This window comes from Peromyscus maniculatus, chromosome 18 (assembly GCF_049852395.1).
Source record: "Peromyscus maniculatus bairdii isolate BWxNUB_F1_BW_parent chromosome 18, HU_Pman_BW_mat_3.1, whole genome shotgun sequence".
NCBI classification, from domain to species: Eukaryota; Metazoa; Chordata; class Mammalia; order Rodentia; family Cricetidae; genus Peromyscus; species Peromyscus maniculatus.
The window spans coordinates 51,896,841-51,916,905 of NC_134869.1; positions in this window are offsets into that span (position 1 = coordinate 51,896,841).

Sequence of the window (20,065 nt, forward strand, 5' to 3'; positions counted from 1 at the left end):
ATGTTTTCCTTTATAAGAGTCATGGTGTCTCTTCACACAATAGAAACCCCAAGACACTGTCTTTTTGACTGGCTTTGAGGACTCAGGGAAGGAAAGTCTGTGTGGTTCCTAGAGCTGTGTTGTTATATGATTAGAGACGTAGGTTTACTTCTCCACAATTTAATTGTTCCCCGACTCCTGGATTCCCACCATGGAACCCCCTGGCACCTGGTTGGCTGAATCTAGTAGGAATATTTTATGTCCCTATTACATTGTACCTCTGTCTATTTAGCCTCTCATGAAGGGAAAGTTGGATTACCTCCCCAAATGGTCCCATCAAATTTAGACTGTCAAAATCCCTGACTGTTGTTTTTCCAGAGTATGATGTTAATTCAGGATATCAACTTGACTAAATTAAGGGACACCCATTTATTCTTCTCAAATCTCCATAGACACTGAGCCCACCTAATTTGCAGCTGATAGGGGACCCAGTTGGCTTGTCATTTGTTTAGAATGATTGGGTTCCCAAGGTATGTAGGGAAGTGTGTTTCCAGAGGAGCCTGGCATGTCAGTCTCATGGGTGGAGTGGGGAGATCTGCTCTCACTGTGGGCAGACACCATTTAATCAGCCAGTGGTCCAGCTTTAATAAAAGATGGAGGAGTTTTCCCCTGGGGATAACGAACCTAGTTTTTCTGGTGGCTGGCATCAGAACTATAGGTTCTCAGGTACTTGGACTCAAGGATTTGCACCGGTGGGCTGCCCAGTTCTGGTTACCAGGCCTTCTTCAGGACTTCACCTGAGAGTTACATTAATACAGTGGTGCTCAATCTTCCTAACACTGTGACCCTTTAATATAGTTAGTTCCTCATGTTGTGGTGACCCACCAACCATAAAGTTATTTCATTGCTAGTTCATAACTGTAATGTTGCTACTGTTATGAATCACAATGTAAATATCTGATATGCAGAATATCTGATATGTGACCCACAGGTTGAGAACAGCTGAGCTAATAGCTGTTGTGGTATCTCCAGACTTGGATTGAGCTATGCTAACAACTTTGCTGACTTGCTAGTCTTCAGATAACCTGTCTGGAATGTCTCAGACTCCATGACCGAGTAAGTAATTCCTTTCTCCTACATTTGTCTATGAATACTGTCAGTCTTGTGTCTCTGGATAATGCTGACTAAAACAAAAACTATTATAGTTTGATAATTTTCTTGGTAATCAAGAAACACTGAATAACAAATACAGACAGATGGCTGAACCACCAGAAACCTATATCTAGGACAACACTGTATTTAAAAATACCTATCTGCTTCTATCTGCTAAGATACCTACTATCAAAATGGAGCATTTGTTTGTGTTGTTAGATATCTGCTTCAAAAAGCTAGATCTCCCTTGTTAAATATCCCAAATAATGTGATTACTACAGTACTAATCATCTCATTTCTTCTCAGAGACTGTGAATTAATTGTTATACATCCTCAGATATGGTTGAATTTCTACAGGTTTTAGCACTTCTTAAATAGAGGGTTTCCTTTTCTTCAATAGAACTGTTCTCCAGAAATATTATTGTTTTCATTGACAACATGTGGTTTTCCTTTTTCAATCTACCCAGTCATTCTAAAATGTATAAATGTATAAAGAATGTATAAATGTATAAAGAATTCTGTGAATTTGTTAAATTCTCATATCTATATTTCTTAACCCCACCCCACCCTGCCCCATCTAGCCTAGGCTAGCTTCAGACTCCCTTGAACGCCTCATCTTCCAGCTTCTGTCTGGGATTACAGGTGCACACCAGCATGGAGGGTCTTCAGTGCTGGGGAGTGGACCCAGGGCTTCAGGAATGCTGGGCCAGAGCTCTCTCAACCGAGCTACATCCACGGTCCCCAAACTTCCGAGTTCATGTTCTTTGCCTCAGAAGTCTGGAAGGGACTATGTTTGTGGTAATGCACAGTCCGGGATCCTGGCTGTGGGAGATTCAATCATTAAAAGAGAAAGCTGGTGTCCTATCTGCCATCAAGGCCAGGGAGAGCCGAGGCTACGGTGGCAGTTTCAAACTGGCATATGGATAATAGTTAAAGTTGTGGGCAGATGGTAACTGCAATGGGATGCAAATATGACTTTTTTTTTTTTTTTCAAACAGCAACCACAGCAACAGGCCCTAGATATCTGCAAATCACATTTCAGTGAGTCAGTGGCAGGCCTTCGGCTTCCCTCACATGCTGGAGCAGCAGCCTTTGCAAAAGCAGCATTTGGGAGGATGCCCCCCACCCCCCCTTGCTTGGTCACAAGCACAGATGTGTTCCACTGGCTATGACCCTGCTGGCTGGGACACAGGTCTGGGGAAGAAAACAGTTTCCAAAGGCGAGGCCCTGCGCTTGGCAGGAGATGACAGCCAGAAAGGGTGCCAGACAGATGTTAAAAAGCACATGTCTCTCCAGAATAGTTCTTAGAGGACGGCAAATACTGTGTCAATGAAGGGAAAGACCCAAAGCCTGGTGGTAGATATTGCTGAGGACTACCTAATACGAATTTTAATGTATTTTCTTTGCAGCTACTTCCACGAAGGAATGGGGCCTGGAGCTTGGCTCTCACCAGGACACTCACGGCTGCACGCCTGCAAAGAGATCGCAAAGGGGTACCTTAAGGACAGGGACGGAGGATGGTTGGGCCTGTGCACACACAGGGAGCAAACCTGTCGGGAGGAGATGGTGCGAAGAACGCAGCACTCTCAGGGCACGAAAGGAGTGTGGCTTTTCTACTCAGCTTCTTTTTGAGGTTTTGACTAGGACTGCTTCTCCAAGCTGGATTGGAATATCGAAACCTTTAAATACCCTGGTCCTTGGTGTTTCTGCCTGGGGGTCGTTACTTAAAGGATTTTGCTGTTTTTTTTTTTTTTTTTTTTCCTTCTTCTTCCCGGATCCCCATTGCACACAGCCATTGCTCTTCTGCTCCGGGGCGCACCAGGGGCTGGCTGGGCTGCCCTGACTCCTGCCCCGGAGCCACTGTCGAAGTTCCAAGCCCAGGGGGGCGGGGCAGAAGGATCAAAGCGCTGAGCTTCTGAAGTTATGGGAATCTGGGCCTTTGGGGAGCTAAGCTAGATTTACATTAGCGCTTTTATGGACTCGTTTCTCACTGACACATGCAGAATGCCCTCGGCGACTTCCGCTGCCCCCTTCATTCTCCATGGAGCTATTTCAGAAAGCTAATTAGCCTCTCTATGATATTTCGCTGCTTTGCAGCTTGAGGCCAACCTGGAACTTGCCATTTAAAAATGACCCTTACCCTGGGAACGGGGAAGACAGATTTCTATTCTTTTTTATTTTAGTAAGTTCATGGTTTTTTTTTTAACTGGTTTTGTTTTGTTTTTTAACCACCATTAATGTAATAATTAGTAACCGAATTCCTCTCTGATATATTTTTTAGAGATTTATTTTTAATTTTTATTTATTTGTGTGGTGGTGGTGGTGGAGATTGTACACATGTGTGCAGATGCCGGCAAAGGCCAGAAGAGGGTGTCAGACTCCCTGGAGCAGGAGTTTAAGGTGGTTGTGACTTGCTTGATGTGGGTGCTAATACTAAGTCCTGGTCCTCTGCAAGAACAGCCGTGCTCTTAACCACTGAGTTATCGCTCCAACTCCTTAGGTTTCTTTTACAGTGTAGAGAATTTATAGTCTTAGTGGGATTGTAAAACTTGCAAGGATGACTGACACATTTTAGACTACGCAGGCTCAACCCACTGAATGGGTGGATACGCTGTGAGGATTTCAGCACAGACATCTTTCTGTCATCGCGGCCTTTATGGATGACACTGTGGATCTGAGTCCTGCATCCCCTGATGCTCCGTGTCCCCTAGGGTCCGTCATTTGCTCTTTGTTAGCATGAGTTTGTTCACCCACATGAAAAAGAGGCAAGCGGGCTGGGAGACCGCTCAGAAAGCAAAGTGATTGCTGTGCCAGCGTGGGGACCTGAGTGTGAGGTCCAGAACCCACGTGAAATCTGGGCATGATGGCACGTGCTAGTCAGACCAGAGCTGGGGAAATGGAGACCTGCAGATCCGGGACTGACTGACTAACCAGCCTTACTGAGTCCATGAGAGGCCCTATCCCCCAAAACAAAGTGGATAGCATTTTGAGGAACAACACCTGAAGTTGACTTCTGGCCTACACACACACACACACACACACACACACACACACACACACGCACACGCACACACGCACGCATGCACGCACATACACCCAAAGAGGGAAGTAAGGTAAGCTCTTAAGGAATTGTGCTGATGAAATACATACATATGTAAAATATATTAAATATATATGTATAGTATTTAATGCCATGCACAGCACACGATGCATGTTGAGCAGAAACCATTATCATTATTAAACACGTGGCAGTTTAACTTACTCCACAATGCTGTGGGCAGACAGAGGAAGGACAGCTTACAGACACAGGATATGTGGCTGATATAATGGCTACTTTTCAGACTATTTGATTAAGTGTTTAAATCTGAGTTTCCTTTCCTTTCCAGTTCCTCCATTCACTAACCACAAATAAACAAACAGACAAATAAATAAATAGATTCACAGCTGACCCAAGCTTTGCCTAATGAAGTGGCTCAGATAATGCCAAGGATAATGGCAGAGTATAACTAAAGATATGACCTCGCTATATTTATGTGTTTGTGTGTGTATACGTGTGTGAGCGTGGAGGTCAGAGGTCAACCTCGGTGGTGTTCCTCAAGTGCCATCCCTCTTGCTTTTTGTCTCGGGGTCTTTCACCGACCTATGCCTTACAAATGGTCTAGAATGGCTAGCTAGGAAGCCCCCTGAATCTACCCATCTCTACCTCCTCATGACTGGGTTCCAACTGTGCACCTCCACGCCCAGCTTTCTCAGTGTGTGTTCTGGGGATTGAACTCCAGTCCTCACGCTTGTGAGGCAAGTACTTTGCCAATGAACCTGCCTCCCCGGCCTAAGACAAAGAGAGTCTGTGACCATGGCCCAATTCCTGCTAATGTGAGGGGCGAGGGAAGAGAAATGACTCATAGAAATTCTTCACTCCGATTTCTCACCACCTGCCATGTTGGATGTCTGTCCTGTGATTCAGCAGGAAAGTCCTACCCTGCAGCATCAAATGCCCCAGAAACAGGATCTGGGGGCATGGTAGCAAATGAAGCAAGTGTTTGTAAACGACCTGTCATTCACCACTAGTGCCTCGTTCAGAGCTGGGCTTGGTGACTACTGCATTTTCGCCCTACTGAGAGTTCTCCCAGGGGCATTGGGAAATCCTTCGGTTCCCATCTCTTAGGTCAACCTGCCCTCTGGGTGCCACAAGAAGGGCCCCATCAGCTGCAGGTGGGGTGACAAGGCCATGGATGGAGGTTCATCTTGTTCCTGTTAAAGCTATCAGGAAAGCACTCCTGTTGGAAGCAACCCTGTCCCTGGTCAAAACAAGCTTCATGGAGAAGGTGTGTCCAGGATGTGGGGTCCGTGTCCCCCCCTCCCCCCGGTCCCCTTAGACTGAGCCCAAAAGCAAGGCTGAAAAACTTGACAGTTCTGGCCATGCTTCCTGTCTGCCATGGATGTAGTTTTTATTAATCATTAACCTGCATTCAAGACTCAGAAACTAGCCGCACCATCCAGGACGAGAGGGTACTGGCATGTGTCCACAGAATTCCTTCAATACCCTGTAAATAGAAAAATCAGATTCCGCGGTAGCTGGGGGGCAGGGGGATAACATTCCACTGTAAATGTCAATGTGGGAATCACATCACACTTCGGTAGCCCTGCTTCAGCCACCCCCATGTCCCGTGTCCCCTCCCTCTCCTTCCTTCCCAGAACCCCGAGAACTGAGTGACTAGGGCACTCCCACCTCACTTTAGGTTTAGGAGGGGCTCGATGGGCAGCGGACTGTAACGGGAGCTTTAACCGCGTCGGCTGCAGCAGAATCCAGGAGAAAACATGACGAGTGCGAGCATGTGAGCATCTTTATGGTAACCAAAGGCAAAGACACAGAAATCGGGAATGCTTTAGAAAATCTGGAACACTGTTAGATGTTTGAAGATGCTCTCTGGAAAGAGCAGCTCACTGCGACAGCGGGGGGTGGGGGGTGGGGGGGCAGAGATCTCGTCGGCCATCATGCCTCTTCAATTCACACCCCCACCTTTCCCCTTCCCCCCTCCACCTCCCATTGCTCATTTTACAGTGCTCTCTTGGAGTTAGACGCAGTGGGTCCAAAGGCCTATGTGCACTGTTCGGTGGGACTGAATATTAATGACCAGCGTTTAAAACTCGGACCCGGACTGCAACCATCTACACAGCTCCCCCGGGATGGAGCCTTGTGCATGGCTGCCTATCTCAGAGGAGACCCCTGGCACCCGGTCATCCTGACCCCACCACCACTCACAGACAGAGCGTGAAACAGCCTGAGGGGAAGGACTGCAGTGCTTGCCCCTGGCTGCTCCAGGCCTGAGCTTTTGGCTGGGAGAGGTGTTTTGGAAATATTTGAATTGGCCTGAGTTCCCAAGTGTGAGGCCGGGCTGCACATGCGCCCTGGCTGTGGGGCCTGTTGGTTGTGGCTGCAGTCGCCAGCTGATTTCCGTGAATGCCAAAGTGGGGGGGCTGGGGGGGTGGAGAAACCACTGTGTGTGCCAAAGAAACCAGCCACCCTCCGCCAGTCCAAGGGTGGACTCACAGGCCTCCTAGGTAGAGACGGCCCTTCCCAGAGAAGCGCTAAGGACTCCCTAAGACAGCACACTAGCTCAACCTTCAGCTTCACCATGGCGACTTCCACGACAGGGGGCACTTCCCTCTGTTCCGTGGAAAGCCATTTTGGAAAAAGACCCTATGGATGCTTGGTGTTGTGGGGCCTACCTAAAATCCCAGGACTTTGGAGGCTGAGGTTAGCCTGGGCTACATACACCCCCCACCTCAGAAACCAAGCCACGACAACCCGAGGACTACCTTGAGTCCATGAGCTGAGCCCCAAACACTCTCCCTCTCCCTCTCCCCCTCCCTCCCTCCCTCCCTCCCTCCCTCCCTCCCTCCCTCCCTCCCTCCCTCCCTCCCTCCCTCCCCCTCCCTCTCTCTCTCAGAACTAGAGTTTAGTACAAAATCTAGTCACCATGTCTTCCCTTCCAAGAAAACGCCTCTCTGAAAGGGTCCTCGGGAGCTGAAGGGCCATAACCCTCCATAGCTTCCCTTCTCACCCGACTACAACTCAGCGTCTACAGCATGATTCCCTTAGCCAGGAAGAACATATAATATTTATTCTATATCAGAATATACCATAAGTTAGAATATATAATATTGTCATAGTGGGGATGACAGTAGACGTAATAAGTGACGATGGCTTGAGGATGAGGAAACCTTAGCATTAAAATAGTTTTTTCCCTTCTCTGAAAGTATTTAATTTATACTCACTGAACATTTTTCTAACCAGCAGAACAACTCCGATTTGCTTCTTGCAGCAGGCTGTTTGGAAAACTCTTCGCAGGATGTACAATTATGTAACTCGAGACGCAGACACTAGGTTATGTACCCAGGCTCTGCTGCCATCCTACAGAGAGGCAGAGCCCCGAGTTCCAGGACTGAATGTATCATTTAGGGCGCTCCACCAGCTCTTCAAAGGAGAGCGTCATTTCGACGGCGGAGGACGCAGCAGCCCAAATCACAGTTTACATGGAACCCTTTGATTCCTGTCTGCGTTAAAGTGGATCAGAATGCTGTGTCTGCTCCGGCTCTTCTTTCCTTTCCTTGGTCATGGTCATGGCCTACTGCCAGGGCCTGACTGTCTCTCTTTGTGTGTGTGTGTGTGTCTGTGTGTCTGTGTCTGTGTGTCTGTGTAGGTGTGTGTATATGTCTATGTGTCTCTGTGTGTGTCTGTGTACATGTGTCTGTGTGTGTGTGTGTGTGTACATGTGTCTGTGTGTTTGTGTGTGTCTGTGTGTGTGTGTGTGTGTGTGTGTGTGTGTGTGTGTGAATTCACTTGCACTTCTCATTTCAGTGCTTGGGCATATACAACCCCAGGCCCTGAGTGCGCCAGGCCGACGCTTTACCATGAACTATATTGCCAGCCCAACCCTCCACTTCACTTCCACGTCTGTGGCATGCCCATCCATCCCATTAACCCTCTCCAGGTCCATAGGGACAGAACTGTCACCCACAGCCACGCATATGGTGTGTTCCGCCTGACTCTGTTGGATCAGAGTCATTTGTTGACTGGAAACCAGTACCGCCTTAATCAAGTTGAACACAGCTTGCGAGACGTGAGTGTCTCATAAGCAGGAGACTAACGTTGATGAAGCGGTGACCTAAGATCTTAGATAGGATGGATGGGTGTGTCAGAGCGGAAGGGGAAATCTGGTCCTACTCTGTTTATTTGTATGGTATTAACAAAGAACTAAGGGAAGACGCTCCAAGGACCTAGCACTCAATTCCAGTTGCCCTGGGTACAGGTCCGGGAGTTTTCAAAGAGTCCAGAGAAGCGACAGAGCACTGGGCCCTGAGCAGCAGACACGGCTGTCCCTGTCGTGGGTCACACAAGATCTACCTCTCTCTTTGGCTGTCAACTCTTGAATACAGCTAGGGCACATGTCCACAAGCACTCCACCGCACTAACTTGGTACTTTTTCCTCCGTAATCCGTGCGCTGCAGGATTGCACGTGATTACGCAATCTATGCGCATGCGTGGTGGCTTAGCTCTGTAAGCCCCATATGTGCATGTGCAGGGGAATGCATGAAAAGCAGATCACAGACTCCTCCCCCTTCTTCTCCCCCCTCTTGCCTCTTTGCACATGTCTTCCACGGGCCTGATCACATTCTCTTCTGTCCCTCCCTTCTCCTAATAAACTCTGATAGTGGGTTTTATCACGTCACGTGGCTTTTTGTGTACAGTAACAGCGCCGCTTAATGAATACCATTGCGCAGCCGCATTAAAACCCACACCTTTTGCACTGAAGCTCTTCATGCAACTTCGTACACCCAAGCAGAACTTCCAGTTTGTAGCGGTGAATCTTACGGGATTCTATTTTTATTGCCCTGGCCATTCTGCCATGACATCGGTAGTTTTTCAAAAGCTCGCAACGGATCCTAGCATTTCTTAGTGTTGAGAAAGGCTGGGGTGGAGCTAGTTGGTGGACTGGGTTTGACTCTGGAGGGTCAGCCTGGGACCCTTGACCATCTCCTCTCCGCATTCTTGCCTGGGGTTTTTTGTTTGTTTGTTTTTTGTTTTGTTGCCAGCACATGCTCCCACCTGTTTATACACTCTCATTCTTGACCAGATCCACTGGACAACTTACTTTAAAAAAAAAAATTCATCTATTTATTTTATAACCTGGGGGAAGCCCCCACCCCCCAGCCTCCCTTCCCAATCCCTCTCCTCCATCCCCCATCCCCCCCAATTCCCCGCATCTTCGGTCTCCATCCAGGAAAGGGCAGGTTTCCTAAGAGTATCACCAACATGGCATATCAAGTTACAGTAAGACTAAGCACCTCCCCATGTATTAAGTCTGGGCAAAGTGACCCAGTATGAGAAGTAGGGTCCCAGAAGAAGCCTCCCTGGAGTCTGGAGAGCCCTTTCTGCAAATAGAAAACTGTGGGTGGGTGGAAGCGGGCTGCCCTGATGAACCAGGGCTTTTTGTGGAGCGGGTGAACCACTTTGCCTTTCTCATGGAGTTGGCATTTCAGTTGGTATCATCAGGCAGATGCCTGCATTGAGGAACGCTGCCGGCTTGTAGCTATTCAAGCACAGCACAACATCTGAATTGCGATCCAAATGGCTTCGTGGAATGCAAGATTCAGATCAGTGTCTCAAAGCACAGAGCGTTCTTGACAGCCTTGTGCCTGATCCAGACGTATAGGGGAAATGATCAGAGAGTGAACTTTTGCTAGTGAGAGGGGGCAGCTATAGGAGTTGCATAAAGAGGAGTTAGTTCAAGGTTGGGGTTTGGGGCTGGGGGTGTGACTTAATGGAGAAGCTCTGGCCTAGCTTGCTTAGGCCCTGGGTTACATCCCAAGTACTGCCCCCCACCCACAACCAACTAAATAAACACACAGATAAGGTTCAGAATTCAGAGGTGTGTGTCTTCTGGCTAGAATGTTAGTGGTTTAATGACTAAGGAGGATGTGCATGGCTGTTTCCTGAGAGTCTTGATCATACGAGAGATCCCAACAGATGAGAACATCTGCCATCAAGACTGAGAAGTTCCGAGACCTCGGCTTCACCCCAGCGCCCCAATGGCCATCTCCGGCCTCGGCCAGCTCTGTTCCATTTGTGCGTTCTGTCAGAGATAATGAAATCAGACAGGCCCACAGACACTTCTCTTCCCTCCTCGCACATTTTTAATAAAACTCTCTGAACAACAGAGCTGAACATCTCTGGGGCTTGAAATTAAAGTGATAAGAGACGAGATCACTCACTTGTCAGTCTGTACCAAACGGCATCACCCATACACATTCCAGGGGAGCCATTCTAAATCTGCCCAAAATGTGGGGCTCTCCATCTGGCCTCCTTTCTTTTGTATTTTCTTTTCTTTTTTTTTTTTTTTGGTTTTTTTTTTTTTTTTTTTTTTTTTTTTTTTTTTTTTTTTTTTTGGTTTTTCGAGACAGGGTTTCTCCGTGTAGCTTTGCGCCTTTCCTGGAACTCTCTTGGTAGCCCAGGCTGGCCTCGAACTCACAAAGATCCGCCTGCCTCTGCCTCCCGAGTGCTGGGATTAAAGGCGTGCGCCACCACCGCCCGGCTTGTATTTTCTTAAGATGAAAACCCTGCTTCAAGGAAGAGAAAAGACAGCTCCTGCTCCGTGCCTTGAACAACACGAGAATCAAGCCCCCAAACAGGTCTTTCCAGGAAGTAATTTCTGGAGAGAACTGCCTTTGACTATGCCCTCCAGTTCAGACTTCCGGAGACAAAACATAATTACAGTTTGAGCAATGCGACTCAGCAATCTGCCTTCCAGGTGGAATCGCATTGCAAGTTTCCAGCTGTGGTGGGTTCCCTGGCCCTCCAACTCTTCATTCTGCTTGACACTGGTGAATCCTTAGCCAGCACATCCACTCCGCTGCTTTTCAGAGCCATAAAACCAGCATTGTATAGACATACACGTGAGAAAAGGGATGCCTAATACCAGCAGGTGAGGATGGAAGGTGGCCCAGAGGGGGCAGTTGGGAAAAGGTATCTTGTCCTGAATATCTGTGTAGGCTCCTCCCCCTGCCTTTTCATATGAAAACCTCCTCGGCATTTCACAAGCAAAACCAGTTGCCTGAGAAATAACTTACTCAACTGGGGCTGAAATCTTAAAAAGAATTAGGTTTCTTTTTCACCCCTCTGCTTCTGTCCTTCCTCTCTCCTCGTGATCTTGTCTTGACTGATTTCTTACAGCCAGGAGACAAAGGCAGCAAATAGAAACAACATGTTACTTTGTTAAACACAACTGATCAACATAGGTATTTAGTAATTTTTCCATTTGTTTAGAACACAGTTGGAGCCAGGCAGTGGTGGCCCACGCCTTTAATCCCAGCACTCTGGAGGCAGAGGCAGACTGATCTCTGAGTTCCAGGCCAGCCTGGTTTACAGATACAGAGCGAGTTCCAAGACAGCCAGAGCTACACAGAGAAACAAATAAAATCTAGAAAAACAAAACAAAACAAAAAACTCCAAAAAAACAAAACAAGAACAAAACAATCCACAGTTGGAATCCTATGTGTGTGCATATATGTGCCTGTGTGTGCCTATGAGTAGGTCTTGTGTGTGTCTGTGTATCTCTGTGTGTATGTCATGTGTGTGGCTGTGTGTGTCTTGCATGTGTCTATTTCTGTATCTCTGTGTGTGTATGTGTTTGTGTGTGTGTGTGTGTGTGTGTGTGTGTGTGTGTGTGTGAGAGAGAGAGAGAGAGAGAGAGAGAGAGAGAGAGAGAGAGAGAGAGAGAGAGAGAATGTACTGAGGACTATTTGGTCCAGCCTCCTGTCAAGAAAAAAAGGTCAATGAAGAGGCTTAAAGAAAAATGCAAGGAAGAGAGTATCCCAAGAGGTAAGGATGGCATGGAGGGAGCCTGGGGTGACGAGCAAGAACGGAGGGCCATTATCACCAGCAGAGCTTAAGGCAGGGGCATGGACAGCTGTGTCCCTGAGGCCAGGGAGTCCTGTTTTCCAGAGGCAGTGACCTGGAAGGGGGCTGAGGTGTCAGAGAGAATAATTCGGGATAATTTCTGTGAGGTGGAGAGAGAAGAAAGACCCAGTAAGAAGGTCCCCCACCCACTTACAAATGGAAGACCCAGCCAGAGCCAGCAGCTCCTGGGATGGGCCCTAGGGGTCAGCTGCTGGGGACACATCAAAGGACAATCAATGATGGGCAGAGTGGGGAATCTGGGTTCCCCAAATGCAAACCAGCAGCATCGTGACTGTACCCTGCACCTGCCTGTTCATCAGACACCTGGTCTTCATGCACATCCATGGCAACTTGTGGACAGCTGAATGTTCTTTTCTTGTGTATAACAACGAGATGCTGGGCAAGTGCACACTTGGTAAATGGTCTCCTCGATAAGCGTGGTGAGGCAACCCACTTAAATCGATGGCTTTTAATTCAAACTACGTCAGCAAATTAGCCTGTGATGGTTTGACCTGCTCCTGGGTCCAGAGCTCTTTCCTCCCTAAAGTCTTCCTTTGTACGTTATGATAAAGATAATTGTGGACAAACTTAATTACTTTTTTCCTCTAAATAAACTCTGAAGACTTTCCTCATCCGTGAGGTTATTAGATCTTGTCCATGGTTTTCTTATTTCCGAGCTAATTTTTTCATAGAGAAATCTGGGCCTTGAAAGCCATCTCAGGGTCACTGTGTGGTGGGGTTCCTGGAGACGAGAGTGCTGTCCTCTGAGGCTCCTCTCCACAGCTCAGTTGGTGCCTAGGCCTTTCCAATGGTGGCATCTTCTGGTTCCGAATACAGTCATTTCATGAGTTATTATAGGCCACTGCAGTTATTATAGGCCACTGCAGTTCCCTTTTTTGAACCTAAAATAGTTTCCCTAGCCTTTGCTGACAGTTTTTTTTTTTCCTTTTATGAATTGAAAACCTTGCCAAACACACACATTCAGGCAAACCCACCCAATAAATTTGCACTTTCAAAAAGTAACGGTTCAGCTAATGTTTCCTGTGAAAAATGGCCATGGTCTACATATTCACCCACTTCTGAAGGAACAAATCTCTGAGCTGTTCCCCAGGAAGAATTCTTTCCTTTGTCAGTCTCCATATTGGAACAGAGAAAAAACAACCTTTTGACTGGTATTGATCCCGTGGCTTTACTGGCTTAAAGTCCCACAAAGGGCAAGGCTCGCCTGTCTTAAAGCCGAACAGCATTGCTCATTAGACTTCAGATTTATGCTTCTGTTCATCATGAGTGTTTCCTAAGATTCTTCCACTAACCCTCTCAGTATCCTAAGACAAAGGAGCGCACACATGAAAGAAACCTCATGAATTTTAAGTGATGCTTTACAAGACCCTTAAGGCCATGCTAGGGCCTAAGAATTATGTCACTCTTCATTCGTAGCTCATGAAAGTTCTGGTGTTGAGTCCTGGAAGAAATGGTTTCCATCACAAAAACACAACTTCAGCACATTCCAAATTAAAAGTTACTCCATTTTCCCTTCAACCCCTGTGCCATCAGAAGCTGAGTAGACTCAGGCAGGTAAGAATCCAGCGTAGATATTTTTGCCCGCAGGCTGGTGAGCTATATCAGATGTAACCTAACAAACCAGCAAGACTAAAGTCAGGAAAAGAGGGAAGAAAGTTCAACCAATGGACACCAATGTGCTTCATATTTTCATTATTTTGATATAATCAATGGATTATTTTGGTCTAACTATCATGGAACTATTGTATGGAACATATTTAAGTGATTATCTGTATGGCTTTATTATCGATTTACTTTCAGATCTGATGTCTAAAGTAGGAAACTCCCTTGTCTTTGCTAGCTTTTTGTTTTGTTTTGTTTTTTGTTTCCTTTGAGAAAACTTAGAACATGGCGTGCGGCTCTAAAGTGAAGGTCATCGGTTACTGTGAAAGAGAAAGGTCCCCCATTGCTTCATGCATTTGGACACTTGGTCTTCAGATGGTGGCACTCTTTGGTAAGGTTGTGAAACCTTTAGGAGATGGCTCCTCACTAGAGGAAGTAGGTCTCTTGAGTGTGGGTCTAAAGCTTGTACAGTCTAGTGCCACTTCCTGTCTGTTCTCTGATTCCTGATTGGGGATGTGGTGTGTCCAGCTGGCCTCCTTCTCTTGCTCCATGTCGTTTCCACCGCAGTGGGATGATCTCCTCCAACCCTAATCTAGAATAGACCTATCATTCCTCAAATTACTTTTTTTTGGGGGGTGGGGGTAGGTATTTGTCATAGCAATGAGAAAAATAATGCAGAAGATGGTAATGAGAAGTGGGACTATTGCTGATAAACCTAGCCATGGTTCTTGGATTCTAGGGGTTTTTTTGTAGGAGGAATGTGGAAGAATTGGGAACTTTGAATCAGAAAAGCCCAAGAATGCTGTAAGCGTAGTTTACAAGGCCTTTCTGGTGGGAGTTGGGAAGAGCAGAATGTCCAAAGAAATGCAGCTCATGAGGTTGCAGAGGGGAACAAGGACTGTATCAGTAACTGGGTCAGAGGCCATGCTTGCTACATTTCGGCAGAGAATCTGCTTTCAAAACCCATGTCCCAAGAACCTGAGTGAGGCTGAATCCAAAAAACAATGGCGGAATGTGAACGGTGCAGGAAATTTCAAGGTAACAAAGCACGCAGGCTGTGGCATGCCTTCTGCTCACTGCTCTTATTCAAGTTTATAGTGAGAAAGCAGCAAATGTCACACACACACACACACACACACACACACACACACACACACGAACGTGCGTCTCTCTGAGCAGAGGCAGTAAGCAAGCTTAAAGTCATGAAGTCATGGACAAGCAGGTACAGGGGACAATGTCTTTGCGATTGTTATAGAGATTAGCTTCATCGAAGAGAAAAGTGTTAGTGTTGGGGATCTCTAGCTCTGGGCTCCATTCCATGCTCTGGTCTCACTCCTCCCATTCTAGACCCCGCCCCGCAGAAAGCCCACCAAGGGTCGGCTCCACCTCCGGGCTGCTCAAAACCACGCCTACAGTCTCCCTCCCTCCCTCCCTCCCCCTCCCCCCCACCCCCCCAATGCACGCTCTGTCTCTTTGCTCTGAACTTACTAACTTGGACTGATCTGACTTATTGCATTGGCGGCGTTACTCACTACTGGGGGATGTAAACTTTTCAAAAAGCACTTTCTTCACTAAGACAAGAGGAAAGGCACCCTACAAGCAAGACCCCGCCCACCCAAGCAAGGTTCCACCTAACAAAAACACAAATCTATTTGAAAGGAGAAAGCTTGAACTGAGAATGCGTGTATGGGGTTCCAAACCAAAAAAAAAAAAATCCAGCCACCAAGGCATACAGAGTTAACTGGGTTCAACCTGGCAGCATTGTCCACATGGTATTCATTTGGAGGAATTAAATATGCAAGATTGAGGGGGGGGCGTCATAGGGTCTGGTTCCACAGCTGGGGCTAGACGCTAGTAAAGTTGAAGTCCTTGCAAGGAGGTCCTGAGTGGCCATCATGTGATTCGGTGAAGGTGAAGCCTAATCCACCCAGGAAACTGTAGGATGTTGGGGAATTTCAGCTGCAAGCATGGGTGAGACCTGGCTCAAGAGAGACTGTAAATGCTGGAGCTGGAGGGGTAGAGTTATCTGTCTAAGCCCTTTGCACCCAGGCAGTTCCATCAAGAGCACCAGATGCCAGACACGGAGCTGTAGGGTTTGTGATCATCGTCTCTCTGGTTTTTGGTCTTCACCTTGGTCCGATCTTTCCTTGCTATGTCCCCATTCCTCACTCTCACAGAGTGTCTGCTCCATGGCATTTTATGCTCAGTGTATGACGTGTGTTCTTGATATCACAGGGGCTACAGGTCAGAGGTTGCTTTTGTCTCTTAAGAGACTGTGTTTTTGAACAGCCTTGGGATTGTTGAAGGCGATGAGAGCTTCTGGGCTTGCAATGAATGCATCTGACAGCATGAGATGGTCCTGAGCCTGTGGAGGCCAGGTGCGAGGAGTGTTGTCATTTGAATGTGAAATGTCCTCTAGAGATCCATGCATTTGAGTAGTCGGTAGAGCGGGTGGCAACCCTTTTGGAAGATTGTGAAACTTTCGCAGGTGGAGCCCTTCTAGGGGAAGTGGGTCATTGCGGGTAAGCCTTGAGGTTTTATAGCCTAGACCCACTTCCTGACTATAGATACAATGTGACCAGCTAGCATCCTGCTCCCACCCCCAGGCCTTCCCTGCCATGATGGAGTGATAGTCTCAAGCTAAGACTAACTTCTGTAAATTGCTTCTTGTCAAGTCTTTGGTCATGGTAACAAAAAAAAAAAAAGCTAATGCATAGGTCTTCCCTGAAACTGGGGGTCAATTCACCCATCTGGGTGGGGACAGAGACTGTTGACTTTCTTGGATACAATCAGAGGGGAAAGCCATTTCTAGTTCCTGACCCAGAGGGAAAAGAAAGCTGTACTTCTATCTACTATTCTTCAGTGTGGGTCAACTCCCATCAGAATTCAGATGCCTGGGATGCAGAACTCTCATGAGGGGCAGGAAATGTCAGAGCTAAGACAGTTGAGTTGCTAAGATGCTACCCAGGCACTGACAGGTGTCTGGATAGCTGCACGCCCACCACTTTGCTGTAAAGACATTTTTTCAGTGTTCTTTCCCTTTGCAATTATCGTAAGCCTTCCGACCTTTGTGTCCTTTTCCCTCAGCCCCTCCCCGATGACCAATTTTATCATGCTCCTCCTTCTCCTTATCTGACTAATGCTGGCCAGCCATGCCCCCACCCCCTCCCCATCTTATTCAAGAAAGCAACAGTCTCTGCTACCAATCCAGCTACATGAATTAAACCAAGTTTCAGGAAAGAGATTTGACCTTGACCCTGGAGCCACACTTCATGTTCTAGGTTTGCACAAAGAAAGCCAAGCCAGCAAAGTCATGTGAGTTTCCTACACTTCAAACATCAGACCTGGATGGGGACTGTTAGTGAAAATGGTATGTAACAGTTCGGAGTTCTGTCCCACCTATCGGGTGTGAAATGTACCCCTTCTAGAAGAGTTTCTCTCCACTGCACGTTCTGAGATCATGTCTCTGCTGCAGGTATTTTCCTATTCATCATATCGCCTGACTTCTTTCCCTCACTGCAGTGAGGAGCAAGCCAGTAAGCAGAGTTCCGTGGCTCCTGCTGCAGGTTCTGCCTCCAGGTACCTGACTTGCCTTCCTGCCTCGGCTTCTCTTGATGGCCTGTGCCCTGAGATATGTAAGGCAAACAAACCCTTTCCTCCCTAAGTTGCTTTTGATTAGTATGGTATTTTAATACAGAAATATGAACCCTTGGAAAGAGGGGTCTGAGCATACACCATTTAGGAGCTTATATAACAACAAAGATTAAAAAGAAAAAAGATGCGAGAATAAGACTGTTGGGAAATAGAAACAGCTTGCCCATCCCACTCTAGAACTTAGAGAGATTTAGGCAGAATATGAACTAGAAGGGCCAGACATAGGTTTCCAGCAAGAAGGGAGAGGATAAAGAGGGGGCAGGGAGGGGAGAGTGAGAGGCCACAGGCCATAAGAAAATTGACCAAAGATACGGGTTGCTGTTTTGTTTTGTTTTTCTAACTCCACACCTAGGCAAAGCCGATGGGGTATCTCTCCTGTTTGGGAGAAGAGGCTGTCCCTGTCTCAGCTCTCATCAGAAAATACTGCTGTGGAATAATCCTTCTGTACACTGTGAATATATACTACTCTCATTAGTTAATAAAAAGCTGATAGTCCAGTACCTAGACAGACACAGAGGATACTGGGATGAAGAAGGGCAGAGACAGGAGAGACACCAGCCAGCCGAAGAGGAAGCAGGATGTATAGAAAATGAGAAAACAAGTCATGAGCCATGTGGGGAAGCATAGATAAGAAATGTGGGTTAATTTAAGTGTAAGAATTAGCTAATAAGAAGCCTGACCTATTGGCTAAGCATTTATAAGTAACATTAAGCCTCTGAGTGGTTATTTGGGAATTAGGGGGAGGGAGAGAATCCAGTCTGCAATCTGAGACTATACTAACTATCCTCTAAAACCCAGCAAATACACAGGGTGTGGTCCCCTGGCTGCTCAGCAAAGGTGGGGATGCATGAAGCAGACACACCTGGACAGGGTCACAGCAGTGCCAGACAACGGGGAAAATCACGTCTGGGATACAACAGACCTTCACTTAGATGGTGACTAGCAGACTTTGAGTCCAGACCTTTTGTCACAAATAACTCCAGACTCAATCTCATCTCTAATTTAAAACCTTCCTCCATGTCCCTGTAGGAGACTCTGACCTTTTCGGGAGGGGAGGAGCAAAAACATTTTTTTATAATAAAAGCCTCCAGAAAATAAACCAGCTCAGCATTGCTGGTCTGTTTTGCAGAACAGCACTGGTCCCATATTAGAGAGCTCCCACATTGAACCCTTGAGGGAATCGGTCCTTGAGGGAATTGATTCTGAGTCTTTACTTTCCCATCTTCTGATAGACACATACCAAATCATGGGATACTCGGAATAGCCATGTGGTGAATGTGCCGTGCAGAAATTCCACATTTTCAGAGAGAAGCATGTTGTCGCCAGACCCTTAGTACATGGGAACTGACCAAAAGGCTTTCAGTATTTACCCCCATGGTACCAAGTGACTAGGTCCATTAACTGTCTGACTGCCAGCTGCATTTTCCTTATTACTCAGTATGCACAGCCTCTCGCTTTGCGGTGGGCTCTTTGAGAAGAGGAATGGTCCTAAGCTTCGGGTTGTCTGCTTATATCACAAGAACACTGGAGGCCCCTTGGGTGACCTGCATCTGGGTCCATCTTCTGCTCCCCACTTGCTCTGTTGGAGAAAACCTGCAAGGCCATGCTTTTCTCTGTGGCCTGGATGGTAGCTCTTGTCACAGAGCAGACACACAGAGGGGGGGTGGGTGGCAATAATTATCAGTCTCCTCAGCATCCCTGTTTTGGAAAACATTAATCACGTGTGCTTCCTTGCCTCATTTTCTTTTCTCATTTGGTCCATCTTGACCCGCTTCCGTGATGGAATGCTCACCCCTGAAGATGTTTCCATTTGGGAATCAGGTTGGACCCTGTTTAGACCACAGCCATTTGATTTATTTCGATATGTAACAGAGAGTCTGCCGTGACCCCTGGTCAGTCCAGCTTCCCCTTTGTCCTCCACCGAAGGGTTAAGCTTGGACAGTGTGAAGAGTCAGCCCTGGCTCCCAGGCTGCAGGCTGCGCAGCTGACCATATTAGGAATATGTGAAGGGGAAGATTCAGTTCCCAGCGCGGTCGGAGTTTTCTGTCGGGCTGAAATTGCAGGCGCTATATTTAGCACTAGACTCCAGGGAACAGCAGCTTAAATGTGGGAGTGGGTTGCTGGAATGCACATGTGTAGGGGACCTCCACTCCGATCTCCAGGGAGCTTCAGCTTGATGCCTGGTGAGAGGGGGGACTGATTCTCTCTCCATCAGCTCGCAGTTGTCTGGAGAGTGTTCTTGGCTCTGGGGAAGATGATTGAGTGCCTTTCGGCCCTGTTGCTTTTTTAGTATGGAGAAAAAGAACCGTGATTGTTGAGTGAATCATCTCTCAGAAGGCTGTAAACCAGGATGTTTCTCCCCTCACCCTCCCCTCCCTTTCCCATATCCACTTAACATGATTTGTGGAATCGTCGTGTGTGATTTCTTCGCTTAGGAAACAGAAGTACTCAACTCCCTTCTGTTCTGAAGGACATGAACCTTTAGTATTGGGAGCATCTTCTTCATGGTACAGTGGCCCTATGTTTAGAAAATGGGTCTTCCTTACAAATACAGTCCTATAAGAGGAACATAGCACATAGGAATCGATTTCACAGGGGCCCATACACATTTATACAGACTTCTACGAGAGCAAAAATTAAGGCAAGAAGTCATCTTACAGACAACACGAATGCATTCAATGATGCGGAAGTAAATGT